The sequence below is a fragment of the Crinia signifera genome, chromosome 6, assembly GCF_055691185.1.
Source record: "Crinia signifera chromosome 6, ASM5569118v1, whole genome shotgun sequence".
NCBI lineage: Eukaryota > Metazoa > Chordata > Amphibia > Anura > Myobatrachidae > Crinia > Crinia signifera.
Genome location: NC_139222.1, coordinates 99661401 through 99677354, shown reverse-complemented (window position 1 = coordinate 99677354; position 15954 = coordinate 99661401). Strand labels below are relative to the sequence as shown.

The 15954-nt window shown below is 45.0% G+C and overlaps 1 long non-coding RNA gene across 1 annotated transcript in view; it reads right to left on the bottom strand.

Moving 5' to 3' along the window:
* LOC146007024 (uncharacterized) overlaps positions 1-15735 on the bottom strand; it is a 53315-nt gene extending 37580 nt beyond the window's left edge. The window contains exons 1-3 of the long non-coding RNA XR_014444202.1: positions 15147-15735; positions 14373-14500; positions 11250-11328 (exon numbers count right to left, since the gene is read on the bottom strand). This is a non-coding gene — a long non-coding RNA (uncharacterized LOC146007024). The remainder of the gene's footprint in view (positions 1-11249; positions 11329-14372; positions 14501-15146) is intronic.
* Between the last annotated feature and the right edge of the window lie 219 nt (positions 15736-15954).

The window sequence follows — 15954 nt, the reverse complement described above, 5'->3', positions numbered from 1 at the left end:
TTGCATTAGGTTGTGGAACGCAAACAGGAAGCAGATGTCTGCTCTGGCTCTTTTCCCTACTTTCACCATTCTCCAGCAATCTCTACTAGTTTTGCAGGACGCTCCCCTCACTGTTTGTCTATAGCCGGGATTGCACCACTAGTCAGGCAGCCGGTGGTGACATTACTCTGTCCTTGCTTCAGTGCAGCTTGTTCTGCATCTCTTACGTTCTAAAAACAACCAGCAAGGGCAGCAACTGGCAAAATTACTCAAGATCGTGGAAATGTTAAGCTAGAAAATGGACAGGTAGCACTGTGACATGATCCCGGCTGTACCATTTATACAATAATGTGCTTAGAGAATAATTGCCTAAATCTCCCTTCCCACCACAACATACATAATCTACCCTACACCCCCAGCCCTAGTAAAATACAGTGCCCTTCCCCACCCCTAGTGACATACAGTGCCCATCCTACCTCCCCATCCCTAGTGACATACAGTGCCCATCCTACCCCTCCCTCTCTTGTGACAGATAGTGCCAACCCTACCCCTCCATCCTTAGTGACATACAGTGCCAACCCTACCCCTCCTTCCCTAGTGACATACAGTGCCCACCCTACCCCTCCTTCCCTAGTGACATACAGTGCCCACCCTTCCCCTCCTTTCCTAGTGACATACAGTGCCCACCCTACCCCTCCTTCCCTAGTGACATACAGTGCCCACCCTACCCCTCCATCCTTAGTGACATACAGTGTCCATTCTACCTCCCCATTCCTAGCGACATTCAGTGCCCATCCTACCTCCCCCTCCCTTCTGACATATACCGCAGCATTTTACAGAGAATATTTAAACATTCACATCAGTCCCTGCCCCAAATACAATACCTGGTCCTCCTGGCTGATACCACCCCGGCAACATCATCTACTGCAGTGACACACACACACATTAGGGCCACCCTGTCTTAAGTACCAGTGAGCCCCTCAAAGCCTTAAACCAGCTCTGGGTTACGTCACCCATACCATGCACACACTGGGGGATTACTTCACCCATACCACATGCCTGCCAGGATAGAGGAGTTAAGCCATTTATATTGCACCTGTACAAGGTATAGAGGGGCTACATCACCTGTACTGCGCATGTATTAGGGGTAGAGGGATTACTTAACCCATACTGCACATGCACCAAGTATAGGGTGGGGTGTTCTAACATCCGCAGCCCCCTTCCGTTGCCCATCGTCGACATAATTATCGCATATGCTCTAACATATGCGATAATTATGGCAAAGGACAGCTCTTGCGTTAAGAGCTGTCCTTTGCGGTGAGCCAGAGGGTCCTGACGGCCCCCCCCCCCTTCCTTACCCGGCTTGTGGTGCTGCTTCTGTGGGGGTCTGGCTCTCCTCCTCCTCCCGGCACCCAAAAGAGGATTACAGTGTAGGAGGAGGAGGTCACAGGTCCGGGCAGCACAGCTGAGGGGGGGGGGGGGGGCAGTACGGGTGTGTGGAGGTGCGGCACTCTGGACAAAAAACATCCCACTCGTGGAGACGTTCAACAACGTTTCAGTTCAGTTTAAATGTTGAATGATTCCACAAGTGGGACTTTTTTGTCCAAAGTGCCGCACCTCCACGCACCCTATTTATTTACTAGTGAGGGCACCGGAATCGCTGCATTTGATCGTTGGGAGTGCCGGACCAGCTACAATTTTATATATATATACAGTGGCGTAACTAGCTTTTGGGCGCCCCCCCGCCGTTAAAGGGAGGGCGCCCACCCACGCACCCCGCCGCACCACCCACCCACGCACCAACCCCCGCCCGCCCCGCCGCACCAACCCTCGCCCGCCCCGCCGCAGCAACCCCCGCCTCGCCTCCCATTCAATCCCCCCCAGTCTTACCTGGCTACGCTCAGTACGCGCTGGTCCCAGCTACCTTCTTCTGCTATGAGGACCACCACAAAATGTCTGCCCCCATGCAGCAGACAGTTTCAGAGAACTATCTGCTACATGGGGGCGGACATTTTGTTGTGGTCCTCATAGCAGAAGAAGGGAGCCGGGACCAGCGCGTACTGAAGACTGACAGGTAAGACTGTGGGGGATGGCGGCGGGGCAGCGGGGTGTAACTATAGCACTGCAGCCCCCGGCTCCCGCACATGCACAGCGCCCCCCCCCCCCCCCCCCCGCGGTCACGGGGGCTGCGGTGCTATAGTTACGCCCCTGTGTATATATATATATATATATATATATATATATATATAAATAAATACTAATGCTATTAATTTTCCACAACAGCTCTCACTAATTTCTACATTTACCTCTCCTGACTCTGCTGTTTCCCACCTCTACCAGACTCTTGAAACAGCCCTTGATGAAGTGGCTCCAGCTTCCCATTACACCCCACGTAGGCTTAGATGCCAACCGTGGCACTCCAAAACAACAAGACAACTACGAAATCAGTCACATAAAGTAGAACCCCAATGGTGTAAATCTCATAGTATGACTGATTTCCTCACATATAAGACTAGCTACCACTCCTACTGCGATGCTTTGGACACTGCCAAACAAACATACTACCAATCTCTTATCTCTTCTCATGCCACCAACCCTAAGGGACACGGACATGGGGAACATATTTACTGAGCTGTGCAGTACCCAGGCAGCCATTCAGCGGCGCCACATGGTGATTGCACAGCCAGATAGGTAGCCAGTAACAGTACAGATATATATATACACACACACACATACTAGATGTACTCTAATGAGGGACAAAGCCATGGGGAACATATAATTACTGAGCTGTGCAGCACCCAGGCAGCCATTTAGCGGCGCCACATGGTGATTGCACCAGTCAGCACCGTACATATAGAACACATTAGAACAGTACAAGGTACACATAACTAGACATAACACAATTCTTAGTACACAATACAGCTGAGCTATAAGGAAGTGAACGAGAATAGATGCAGGTATAGATTGTAGGTGAGTAAGAGAGCTGTAATTGAAATACAAGAAGAGTGCTGTGAGAACAGGAGGGAAGAGGAGAGACGGCCCTGCTCGTGAGAGCTTACATTCTAGAGGGAAGGGTAAGACAGACAGGAGTGACACAGAAGGGGTAGCAGTGAGCATAAATAGACTGTTAGGCTGAAAGATGGTTGGATGTTATGCGGGAGGGTGGAAAGATGATCAGTTCAGTCCTAGACATTTTAAGTCTAAAAAAGCGTTGAATCATCCAAGACAGTGGAAGTGCATTACAGGTGGAGGCTTTAGAAGAACACCTGGGCATTCCGGGAATCCCGATTCTACTCGCATATAAAGCTATTAACCATACTGCACCAGCATATATCTCTTTACTTATCACAAAATATCTCCTATCTCGACCACTCCGCTCTGCACAAGATCTGCGTCTCTCTTCTGCATGGATCACTAGCTCCAATTCACTATTACAGGACTTTCATTGGGCTGCTCCCATCCTATGGAATGCCCTTCCACGCACAATAAGACTCTCCAATAGTCTCCAAACTTTCAAGTGTTCCCTGAAAACTCCCCTCTTCAGGCAAGCCTATCATATTTAAGTTCTACACGCATAACCCTCTGAGGCACTTATGTATTATATAGCTTCCCTTCTGGACCTGTAACTTGGTGGGACTGCTATGCTATTACTGGTGCCTGTCCTTGTGTTTTCCTCCTATATCCGTATAGATTGTAAACTTGCAGCAGGGCCCTCCTACCTCCTACCTCCAAGTCTACCCAAAGTTGTGGCCTGACTGACGCAACTTTGGAGCGGAGGAGAGAGGAGAATCGATCCCGATAGCTGTGCCGCGTGTTGAAGCCGTCCCTGCAGCCGGGGAACTGTGAGTTCATTGATCGGGTCCCTCTCTGCCCGCATTGTATGCCGATTGCCAGGGTGGAATTCATGTTATGCCAGGTGGTTTTATAGGTCCATCGCTGAGGAATTGCTTGGTACGCATGACGTACTTTAAATTCATTTAAATAAATCAAATGATGCTGCACTATTGGGCGCCCTTTTCTTCTATTTGTTTGTATATATATATATATATATATATATATATATATATATATATATATATATATATATATATATATGCAGGGTATTTGGGCGGCACTCTACGGATTTTACCAAGAAATCAGACACCTGGACACAGGTACGTTCAGTTCAACGTTTCAATCCTTTCGGATTTTTATCTTGATAAAAATCCGAAAGGATTGAAACGTTGAACTGAACGTACCTGTGTCCAGGTGTCTGATTTCTTGGTAAAATCCGTAGAGTGCCGCCCAAATACCCTGCATATCGTTGGTGGAGAATTTCCCTACCTGGGAAGGCACCAGGGTGAGTTACTTTGTTTCATGTGGAGTGCCGACCCGACGACAGATATATATATATATATATATATATATACACACACACACACACAGTAAATACTGCTAGCACATGCATGGTGATGTACCAGATAAATAACAGCAATGTACTGTAGAAAATACACCACAGTCTTATACAGTATAAGGTAACATATTTATAATGCATACCTCCCAGCTCTCCCGTTCTTAGTGGGACAGCCCTGTAATTTTGGGACTGTACCACTGTCCCACCCCTGGGCAGCAGTGTCCTACAGTGGTTGGGCAGTTGGGAGCCCCCTGACACTCACTGCTCTGCTTAGCAGAGCACTGCAGGGGTTGCTTGTAGCATTCCCACTAGCCCACAACACCTTTCCGAGGCCATGCCCCCTTTTGGGAGCATGCAGGCGCGGGAATCCCGCTTCATCAGTTTTTAAAGTTGGGAGGTATGAGAGTTTATAATTGAAGTGGAGAGCTTGGAACCTGATTCCAAGAGGAGGTAGTAAGCCCTCAGGCAGTGGGGCCAACCAAGGGTTTCCCCTGTACCCCTGTGGGACACGATGCTCTGGTTCTGCCACAATGTGTAATACATTTAGTGGCAGGATAGCTGTATAAAAAATGTGAAACCCAGACTTCGGTAAACATGTAAGTGTGGTTTTATGTAAATGGATTTAAGGAGTGTATTGGGGAATTAAGGGCGGTAATGTGAAGCTTTGTCTAGAGCACCTGGAAACCGCGCACCACCCCTGGCGTACGGATATCACTTAATAACATTTATATTAGATCTTTATTAAATATAAAGGCAGGCAGCTGAATCTCTCTGTAAACTTTACCTTTCATTTTCTTTTTTTCATTTTTGCTAAATCTCATTCTCTGATTATTGCACTACCTGCAGAGATTGGCACGCTCTCTGTATATACTGTCATTTATTTGTTTTATGCTGCAAACATTGAAAAAGTTCTAAGCTAAGAGACCCCGCCTTTGGCTCCTGCCTAGTGTCTAACATATTATTCCCATCATTGCAGCTAATGCGCCAGTCTGAATGTTATTACCCTGTGACTAAGACATCAGTCAGTGCTGGGCTCGGAGATGCTGTTCTCTGCGGCCTAACAAGCTCTCTGTGGCTTTTTCACACAACAGCATTATGGAGTACAAGTGACAATAAGGCGCTGTCATGTCAGAGCTCCAACTGTATTGTTCCACTAATCCCTGGTTCTATTTACTTCCCCGAAGACGCAGTTTTGGTTGGATTGGTGTAATCTATTGCCCTGAGGACAGGCTCATAATCTGAAAAGGATACTATACTTTCTATTAATGTAACTGCAGTGTGAGCATTATAGTACACACATGGAATAACACGTCATCTGCACCTTTATGCAGTACTGTAGGAGGTATTTCACTGATACATTTCTTATTCCAAGAGACAAATGATCTGCAATCTACCATACATCTTGGTAATTTGACCCTTTACAGACGTAGCTATGTTCATCGTGGCTATATTGCCGCTGCTAATTCCTGTTCGTCTCACCAGCCACCCGGAGTGCTAGGCTGCACCGGACTGCCGACTAATGTATTTTCAAGTAAAGGGTGCAACTTCGACTCACACCACGCATGTTGCACCCACTGACGCTGGCTCTACCTGTATAGAAGATTTTTCACCTATCTCAGGATGCTTAAACAAACAAAAAATATACATGAAGGTAATATGTGGAGGATCCAGTCCAGGTTTTAGAGCAGCAGAAAAGCTGATGTGATCAGGGTTGGGCTGATTTGCAGCACCTGTGCTTTCCTGATATAAGTGTTTCCAGGGTAGAGGGTCAGGGTTCCTGATGGTGGAATAGCTGCCCAGGTGATAGGTCGGGGGTCATTGGAACATACTGAGGAGTTTGTGCTATGCTGTGATATCTGTATGCTGCATTGCTGTTACCATCCTGGCCTATGCTGTTTACCTGCTACAAAATAAAGACCAAGGCTTCATCTTATTCAGTATATGTGATTCCTTGTCACAATATACTACTTTGAATATATCACTAAAGGAGAAACAAGCAAGTAATGTTTAATTTCAATTAATACTGGAATAGCAGCCATAGGGGTAACCATTAAGAAATCTGGTGGCCCAACTCGGCTCTAGTGACAACAACCTACAGTAATTTTCCTGCATTGGGAAAGTGGGAGATAGACATGGGATGTACAGTGACAGATGATGAAAGGCATGCAGTATTTCAGGTTAATTGTGGCAGCTCTAAATGCATATCACATATTGAACAGCAGTTCAAACTCATACATAGGCTTTATATGACTCCGGATTTGCTCCATAGGATATGTCCAGATCTATCGAGAGCATGCTGGCGAGACTGTCAGGGAATAGGGTCGATCTATCATATATTTTGGGCATGCCCATCGTTGACCAATTTATGGAAACAGTTGTTTCAATTAATATCTTCTATTTCACAATGTATAATTCACCCACACCCAAAAATAGCCATTCTACATTTATTCCCACAAAACATCCGCCTTCAGACGTAAATTTTATCCACTACTAAATGACTTCTGGCATGCAACTGGCGTACCACCGCATTTCCTCAATTGACAGAAATAGTGAATGCAGTCCACTCCAACTATAAATTGGAAACAACAGAATATCCCTATAGCATATCTTCCTCGTCATCCCCTATGAAAAAATGGATCCCTTGGGCGAATTATAAATTATCACTTGGTGCAGTGTAGATCCCACCAAATCTCTGGAGGACCCCCTCTGTGACATCCTAGAGCTATTTGCTTTTATAAATGCAGGTACTGGAGATTTAGTTATGTTTACGATTGAATTGATTGTTTTAATTGCTCTATCACCAGATATGTACCAACTATGTATCCCCCATTGCTCTATTACTTCACCGAAATCTGCAAAAAAATCCTAGTATACGAGAGTATACATGGCCAATAAAGTTGATTCTGATTCCACACATTATGTCACATGTCATAATGGGACACTCTAATGCCCACTACACATTATGGGACACACTGTAATGCCAACTACACAATATGGGACACTCTGTAATGCCCACTACACATTATGACATAAGTGTCGCTTATCTACATGCTTGTTGCCCAGGATGGGAAAGGCAAACTCATCCCTCCTGTCTCTCCATATTTGCAGTTCTCCAACTGCCTTTACGCTGAGAGGGTGCTTAGCCAGCAGGAAGAAGCTGGCTGACAGCCGCTTTCCACAGAGTTCTGGCATGTCAGCGCAGAGGAGGTGCAGGGGGCATCTGGAAGAGCGGCGTGTCAACGTGGCACAGCATGGGGGGACTGGACGCTGCTGGAAGAGCCGACACGCCGCTCGAAGCAGACAAGTTGAGCAACCTATCAGCAGTGGCGGGGGGGACGATATGCTGCTGGAAGAGTCCTGGCAATGAGCAATAATCGCTGGCAATGAGCATTAAACAACGAGCACTGACCCATTGGTTTTATGCAGCAGCTGGATTGTAAGACGCAGTCACGGACCCCGAATGGGAGAGAGATACCACAATCACTGCCTGTGCGCACCGTGGTGTCCGGTCTACAAAGTGACTATTTGCTGCCCGCCCTGCTCGGAATTCAAAAACATATAAAAATGAAAATACAGGTTGCATCATTACTATTAGTGGGCAATCTGGCCACGCTCTGAGCCCTGGGATTTAAAGGTTGTAGTCAGACAGAAACCACATGTCACATGATTGCTGGCACTGGCACAGAGCTCTTATCCCATGTCAGATGCAGCCATCATCCATACTATTGACCTCACTGCAGCTTAGTCACCAGTTACTGTCACACATGGGCCCATGCTGCTGCATCTCTCCCCTTTCCCGCGCACCAGCTCCCTGCCTGCATCTCAGCCCGGCTGCCCTTCCCCCCACTTCAGACGCATGGTGGGCAGCGGCGTTATGATGACACCTGTACAGCATCAAAACTGGGAGGAAGTTGTTGAGGCACCCAGCAACCGGGTCCAGCGGTGGCATATTGGTCCTTGGCAGCTGCAGGCTGCATCTGCTGCACCTTGTCCCCCTGGCACCCCTGCCCTAACCCTTCACTAGTCCCGGCCCGCCAGAGCATATTTAATAGTAAAAAAATATATATATATATGTATAAACACATAAAATACACACAAATATATTTTATTACCACATAAAATACACACAAATATATTTTATTTGTTCAAAAAACAAGGTTTCAAAAACATGAAACAAAATTTGTGTACTATCTCAGATATTGAATTTGAATGCCAAGCAATCATTTTCTTGCACATATATAGTGCCAGTTACATATCATGTCACCAGTAGTGCTGTTACACATGTCCCCAGTGAGTTTTTAGGTAAAAAAAGATTTTTTATTCACTTTCTGGAATGTATGGTTTTCGGAATAATTCGGATAACGGATACTCAGATACGGGATACTCAACCTGTATATATATATATATATATATATATATATATATATATATATATATATATATATATATATATATATATATATATATATATAGAGAGAGAGAGAGAGAGAGAGAGAGAGAGAGAGAGAGAGAGAGAGAGAGAGAGAGAGAGATGTAGGGGGGGATGGCGGCACTCGCAATGAATCACACAAGGCAGGGTTAAACCAACGTTTCGTGGCTATCGATGCCACTTTATCAAGGTGCCAATATATATATAAATTACAAAACGGGGGCACGTGCCTGGGTGCCCTCTCACTAAATCCGCCCAAGTTAGACTATAAATCATCTGATCCAGTAGATCGAACTAACATATTATGCACATCGGTTAGTGTGTATGGAATATTGCATTTTAATGTGTGCTAATCAGAATATATTATGAATGATAAAATGCTTCTGGATGTGGCCACTGAACAATAAAGCACTTTATTATTCAGACTGATGTAATGATACATTGGGACGGCCGATGTATCATTACCCTCCGCTGCCACCACCGCGCTCGGGGTCCCCTCCAGCTGCCACCGCATGTCCTAGGCCCCGGCCACCGGTCCCCGTCACGGGGCCGGTGCATGCGCAGTAGCTTCTTTGGTAATGCACACGTGCTGGCCCCCAGTCTCTATGGCAGTGGTTCCCAAACTGTATGCCTAGGCACCCGGGGGTGCCTCAGGATGTTTGCAAGGGTAAACAAAAATCTTAACTCTGCACATACTTCTCTCTTTTCAGGTATTTAACTTGTACAGATACTGTAAAATTAGGTCTGTCTCCTAATCATTAGCTAAGTATAGCTGAATATCACAATGTAATTTCCTTTTTAAAAAACGTTCTATGATCAATTGGATAATTGTTTTAATTATGTAAATGTACACTTCCTGTATGTGGGTATTTAAACCCAACCCCTATACCAAGTGCTATACCTTTGATAAAGTCGTAAGGCTACCACGAAACATGTTAGGCAGCACTTGCTAACTCCAAACTTGGACTCTGAAGGATCTCTGAATACTGCCATCTCCACCCCCTGTTGGCCTTTGGATCCCTTATTTTGCCTCCCCAATTTCGGATTGCATCCATCTTCAGCATTGGGACCTTTATACCAACTCCACTGTGGACCTACAATTTCCGCACAATCGTGAGGACATTTCCTGAATGCAGGAATTCGATCATCCTCCAGCGTGAGACCAACCACTGTGGATTACAACTATCGCATATTGTGAGGACCCCACACCAAATCTGGGTATAAGATCTTCCTCCAGCGACATCATTTGCATCCCAGGACGGCATTATCTTTCCACCATCTTCCAAAGGCCTATATCCATTGGATCCAGGAGCACATTCTCCATATTGGACAATCCCAGCAGCATTTCAGAGACATAAGTATACCTTCCTTGTCCCTCATATACATATCAATTGTCATTGTTGTTGTTTTTATAACCATATTATCTTTTTTAATAAATCTATTGTAATATCCAATTGATCAGTTTCTTAGCGCTCCACCATCTTTTTGCACTTTACCCCCCATACAGAGGGCTGACACCCCTCTAGTTGGAGCAGCTTGACACTACACCCCATAAGGCGCCTGTTCCTACTCTGAGTACCCCCATCTCGAGTACACACTCCCCCTTTTTATATTTGCAAGGGTGCTTTGGGTTGGGGGTCCACAACCAAAACAAATTATTTACACTCAAAGTGATAGGCAAAACCAATGCTGGTGGCTGCCAATCATAAAAGGTATGGACAATTACATCCACAGCTATGTTTCTTACCACATAACCAGGGGCGTAACTAGATATTTGTAGGATCCATAGCAAAATGCTTTGTACTAACTAATGGTGCAAAATGTATATAGCATACATAGCTAACACACTAAAGATGGGCCCTCTTCACCCCTGGGCCCCATAGCAGCTGCACCCCTTGCACCTATGGTAGTTACGCCCTTGCACATTACTGAACATGAGGGTTACAGTTAAGCACAAATTTACTTAAGTGTGTTAGCTAAAGATGGGCCCTCTTCACCTCTGGGCCCCATAGCAGCTGCACCCCTTGCACCTATGGTATTTACACCCTTGCACATTACTGAACATGAGGGTTACAGTTAAGCACAAATCTACTTTATTTTGCTAGTGAGAGGACCCGGGCAGGGGGCCCTAGCCTGCTCTTCGGGTCCTGCTAAAACCCACACCTCCTTGCGGGGGTTCTTGGTGAAAACCCCCCCAGCGTGTTAGATTCTGTGCCTCTGTTCTGGGTTATGCCAACCTCTTCCACTAGTTTTCCGTATCCTAGCAGTATATCAAATATATAGCAAAAGCAGTACATCAAGCTTGCAAAACAACACATTCCGAGTACTAAACCAGCCAGGAACTCTTGCTCTCCGGCAGATGCACAAAAATACATATTCACGACAGTGTTATTGGAGTGATACAGGTGTGTTGCTGAAAATGATTGTGTACAGAGATGAGTTACTCACATTAAAGGCCATACTGAGCCGGATGATTTGGGCATAGCATTGGGCTGGTGCAGGTTTCAACTGTGCGACCGATGGAGGCCTACAAAGATGCAGAGCACATGATGTCAGTGGACATCTCAATGCTGCACAGATATACACCAGGGAAGACATTATAGCAGCATTAGCATAAAGTTGCAGATATAATAACTGCAGCAAAAGACACAAGAAAGGGAAAGGAACAACTGGCTCTGACTCAGGCCCTATGAAGAGGGAGTATCCAACTCCTCTCAACATACCCCACCTCCATTAGGGCAGCTTCCAAAAATTTCTTGGCCAGCTTTTTTTCTCCCAAACTGCCCCTAGATCTGTATATTATTAGTCATATAGAAAAGATATAGAAAAAATGCATCTGGCATCCATCTGAAGGGATGAGTAGTGAGACCATTCAAATCTTTATATGCGATAGCTATGCATCTCCTCTAGTGACATCCAAAGCTCCTCATAGCTGTTTATGATCAATGACTGACCCGCCTCCTCCTAATTTGCCATAGACCCTCCTATCATCTGCGGCATTATCAAATCTGTACAGAAATATATCCAACAGTCCAGTGTATTTGCTTAGTGTCATGATCACTGCTGAAGTAGAAGCCAGGACATTTGGTCCCTAGGAGAAGACAATGGAGATCACCAAAGGATGACCAGAGCTGCTAACAGCAATGACAGTTTAACTGGGTCCTTGGTGTGAGGACATATTAAAATAATAAGGCGCCAATTGAATTATAATGATTGACATTTAACCTTAACTCTATATTACACCTAGAAATAAATCGCACGGTCACATCTTATCACTAAAAATAATGACATGGACAACAACTGCATAAGTTAAAAGGTCATGGATATTTATTAAATGGTATGACACTATTTGTAAAGTGATGGCTAGGAAAGCGCTTGGATACTAGCTCCGGTCAAAAGATGTTAATAATGGCAGCGACTATAATGCCCCAACTTATAACATGGGCGATGAAACGCCCCCATCTAAAGGTACAGCCTGCAGTGTGATGGCGAGGACACTTCCAGGAAGTGGCCAACGTCTCCCCACGGAGGCAGTACTCACCAGCCATCCAGTCAAAGGGGGCAACACCGCACAGCAACCACCTGTACCTCAAAATGACCATTGGTCAAGTGCACCTTCCCGCCGATTTTAACTAAGGATTTCAAAGAACCAATTAGGTGATGGCTAACAGGCCAGGTAGCAATCGAGAGAGCAAGGGAAGGGAGGGTGGGATTCCAGACTCAAAGAGGAAGCAGCATCAGCTGACTCCTCCTAATATACCCCTGCACAAGCTTACCACCCCTTGGATAACTAATTGGCTGATCCACCTATTAATCACACACCCAAGCCTCTATGGGTAATCTAACCACAAAACTTTACTGAGACAGTCACAAAATTCACAGGCTCTTAAATGCACTCAAACCTATGCAGCCCTCTCTTAATCTAGATACAGATTTTCATTTAATGGTGCTGATTGGTTGGATATTATTCCTGTCTCATGCCATTTACAAATCAACTTGAATTTTTTCTATTAATGGATTACGTTATACACTATAAAGCATAAATACGGTTAGATCCAGAGCACAATGGTAAAGCCACATTAACATTTTTTTTAGCAACAAATAACTCGTGCCGAGACCCCGCTGATAAAAGAGAACATGCTCAGCACAATGCTGTTTCTGAAAACTTATAGAAAATAGGAGCATAATAAAATTGACTGTAAATGCGCCCAGTGACCTTTACAGAAATCTGCAGCATTTCTCTGAAACAATATCACCTTTTGCTGAAACACTGCTGTTTGATCAAAACAAAACCAAAAAACACATTGGTCTGCTAGTAATAAAAAGCCATCTTTCATATCAGATTGATCAGATCTCTTTAATATATCTTCAAATATTTTAAGAGATTAGAACTTCACAAAATATGTGCTGTGAAAGATTTTGCCTTTTTTTCTCAGCAGAGTCCATTTACCCAGAGTATTTGTTCTCCTATAATAACAGCAGTTAGTGTTTCACCCCCTTGTGTTTGTATTCCTCTGAGTACAGTACATCATTTGGCATAGGCACACAACACTGTTTGCGCTCTGCTTCTGTGCATTGACTCAGGAAATTGTTCTTTTATATGGAATCAATAAGCAAACTGCCTCTTGAGCGGCCATCAAATAAAAAAAAAAAATAGCAAATCAGGCCTGTTGAGGCAAGCTTAGCATCTGCTCTCTCATTCCTGAGTGCTGTAAGTGCATTGCGTATTTTCATAGTTAGGTAAACTCTTCTTAAAATCCTGCAGGATGGGGATGAGTTGTACACTCCTTGTTTCATTGCTATGAAAGCAATGTACGCTGCATGTTATACTTATTGAACATATTAACTATTAGTAGATTGTTAATGCTTCATTGGGGGGAAAAAACTGGATTGCAGTTTACATATTCCCCATACTCAAACCTAGTATACATGGTTGCCAAGTGGGGCAGTAACTGATTACCCAGCTTAGTCATGTCTGAGGGACACGGCAGGGGTCTGGGCTCACCCATGTAAGCAGAGAAACATCCCCTCAGCACACACCATGCATTGCCACGCCCCCTTTAGCACAAGGGCCCACCAAATATCGGGTGTGGTATGGCGGACCGACAGGGGGATCCCGACGGTCAGTATCCCGACTGTGGGTGCTCCAACAGGGGGGCAAGCGCAAAGAAGCCCCTTGCGGGCTCGCTGGACCCCCACAAGGGAGAATAGCCCCTGCCGGTCTGGATCCCGCCTGTTGGAGCACCGGCAGTTGGGATACTGACCGCCGGGATCCCCCCTGTAGGGCACTCATCCGGCACCCCAAATACTTTGGTGGCTCTGTACAGAACATTATGGTTGTCTATTGAAGGTTTAACCATCGATAGTCAATATAGAAAACCATTGATGGTTAAACTATTGATAGTTTGGGCCAAATGTGGGCATATTAAAGTTGACATAGACATGTATGCACAATACAACACAGCGATATTCTTCTTACCATCAGTCATCTCCCATTGATGTTAAAATCATTGATCCCCCGGAAGGAAACAATTGATGGTTGATGAATCATAGGCGCTCGATGACACTTACCTATAGCACATCCCTTGTATGATATCACAAGCACTGAACAAGGGCAACTGGAGAAGGGGGAATCATGACAGATGATATAATCCCTATTTGCAGGTAGAAAATCCTGATGATGGAACATGGAATGTGACCTAATCATATAAAAGATCTGATTAGACAAACCACAAAAAAAGTTGAGTTTATTGTTAAATGTAAGGTTCCCTAATTTTCTATTATTTCTGTTCTTCATTCTAATATGCCATTAGTGCCAATAGTGTATTACTAAAAGAAAAGAACGCCAAAGATTATTAAGACATATAAATTCAAATATTTAATACCTGCATGCTGCACTGTAGATGAAACCAGCGTATCATGGGAGTGGACTGCAGCCTGGGAACAAGCCCATCTATCCTAAAACAGCTGCAAATACTGAGCCTTTTATGTGTATTATTTATATGTTTGAATAAAAATGTGAGTTAATTCAGTGATGCACTATAACTATTAATGCTTTCCTTGTTCATTTTTTTGGGATGTCACTGGGATAATCTGGGAAGAAGGATCACAGTTTAGCTGAGAGGACCAAAATTTTGCTACCTGCTTGTATCTTTTCACCTTGCTGTAAGCATGTGTCTAAGGAGGTATGCTTCCATAATAGGAATTCTTTATTTCCCGGTGTGTGATGTAACTGCACATCTTGCAGTGTGGGGATTTGGGTGATATCCCTTCCATTGATTTTAACGGTCTGGGAGTGCACAATTATATCTAGTGTCACAGAATTGGTTATTCCATTCCATTTACCTGGCTCATGATATTGTTCTGTTCAGTTCAGCTTTGCTAATGTGACTGCTCCATGCTGCTAATCAGTCCTGTGTAGCTCTGAGCATTGCTGACTGATTGAAGGACCTGTGTGAAATTTGAATGCAGCCTGCAGCAAAGATCTCAAGTAACCCTTCAGTGCCCTGTTTCCAGGTGGAAAACCTGTTTAGTTCTGCCTGAGATCTCCTGTATGGATTTTAGTTGGAGGTTGCCTTCTGCAACGTCGTATTCAGACGCCTGCTACCGGTTGCTCCTGTTTAACGTTGTTCCTGCCCAGCTTCCAAGCTGCATTTGTAACCCTGTTCCTGTTCGGCTTCCAAGCCGTATCAGTAACCTGATGCTGCCTGGCTTCCAAGCTCCATCCAGCAATCCAGTGCTATTTGGACACCAACTGCTGCCCGGCAATACAGCGGTATTCAGATGCCAGCCGATGCCAGGCTTTCCAGCCGCTTACCAGAAACTTCCCAGCTGCTCACCAAACACTTGGACCTATGGACAGTGTCTATTATTGCTCTAATCCTGGGGTAGCCAACCCTAGTCCTCGAGAGCTACCAACAGTGCATGTTTTGCAGGTCTCCTCACAGAATCACAAGTGAGCTAATTAGCTCCATCTGTGGATCTTTTAAAATGTGTCGGTGATTAATGAGTGCAGCTGTGCAGCAGCTAGGTTGTCTGGACAATGTGCACTGTTGGTAGCTCTCGAGGGCTAGGGTTGGCTACCACTGCTCTAATCCATCCAGCCAGGAGTGGTAACTATTTTCCATCAACTCACTAAGTTTGGGCGTAATAG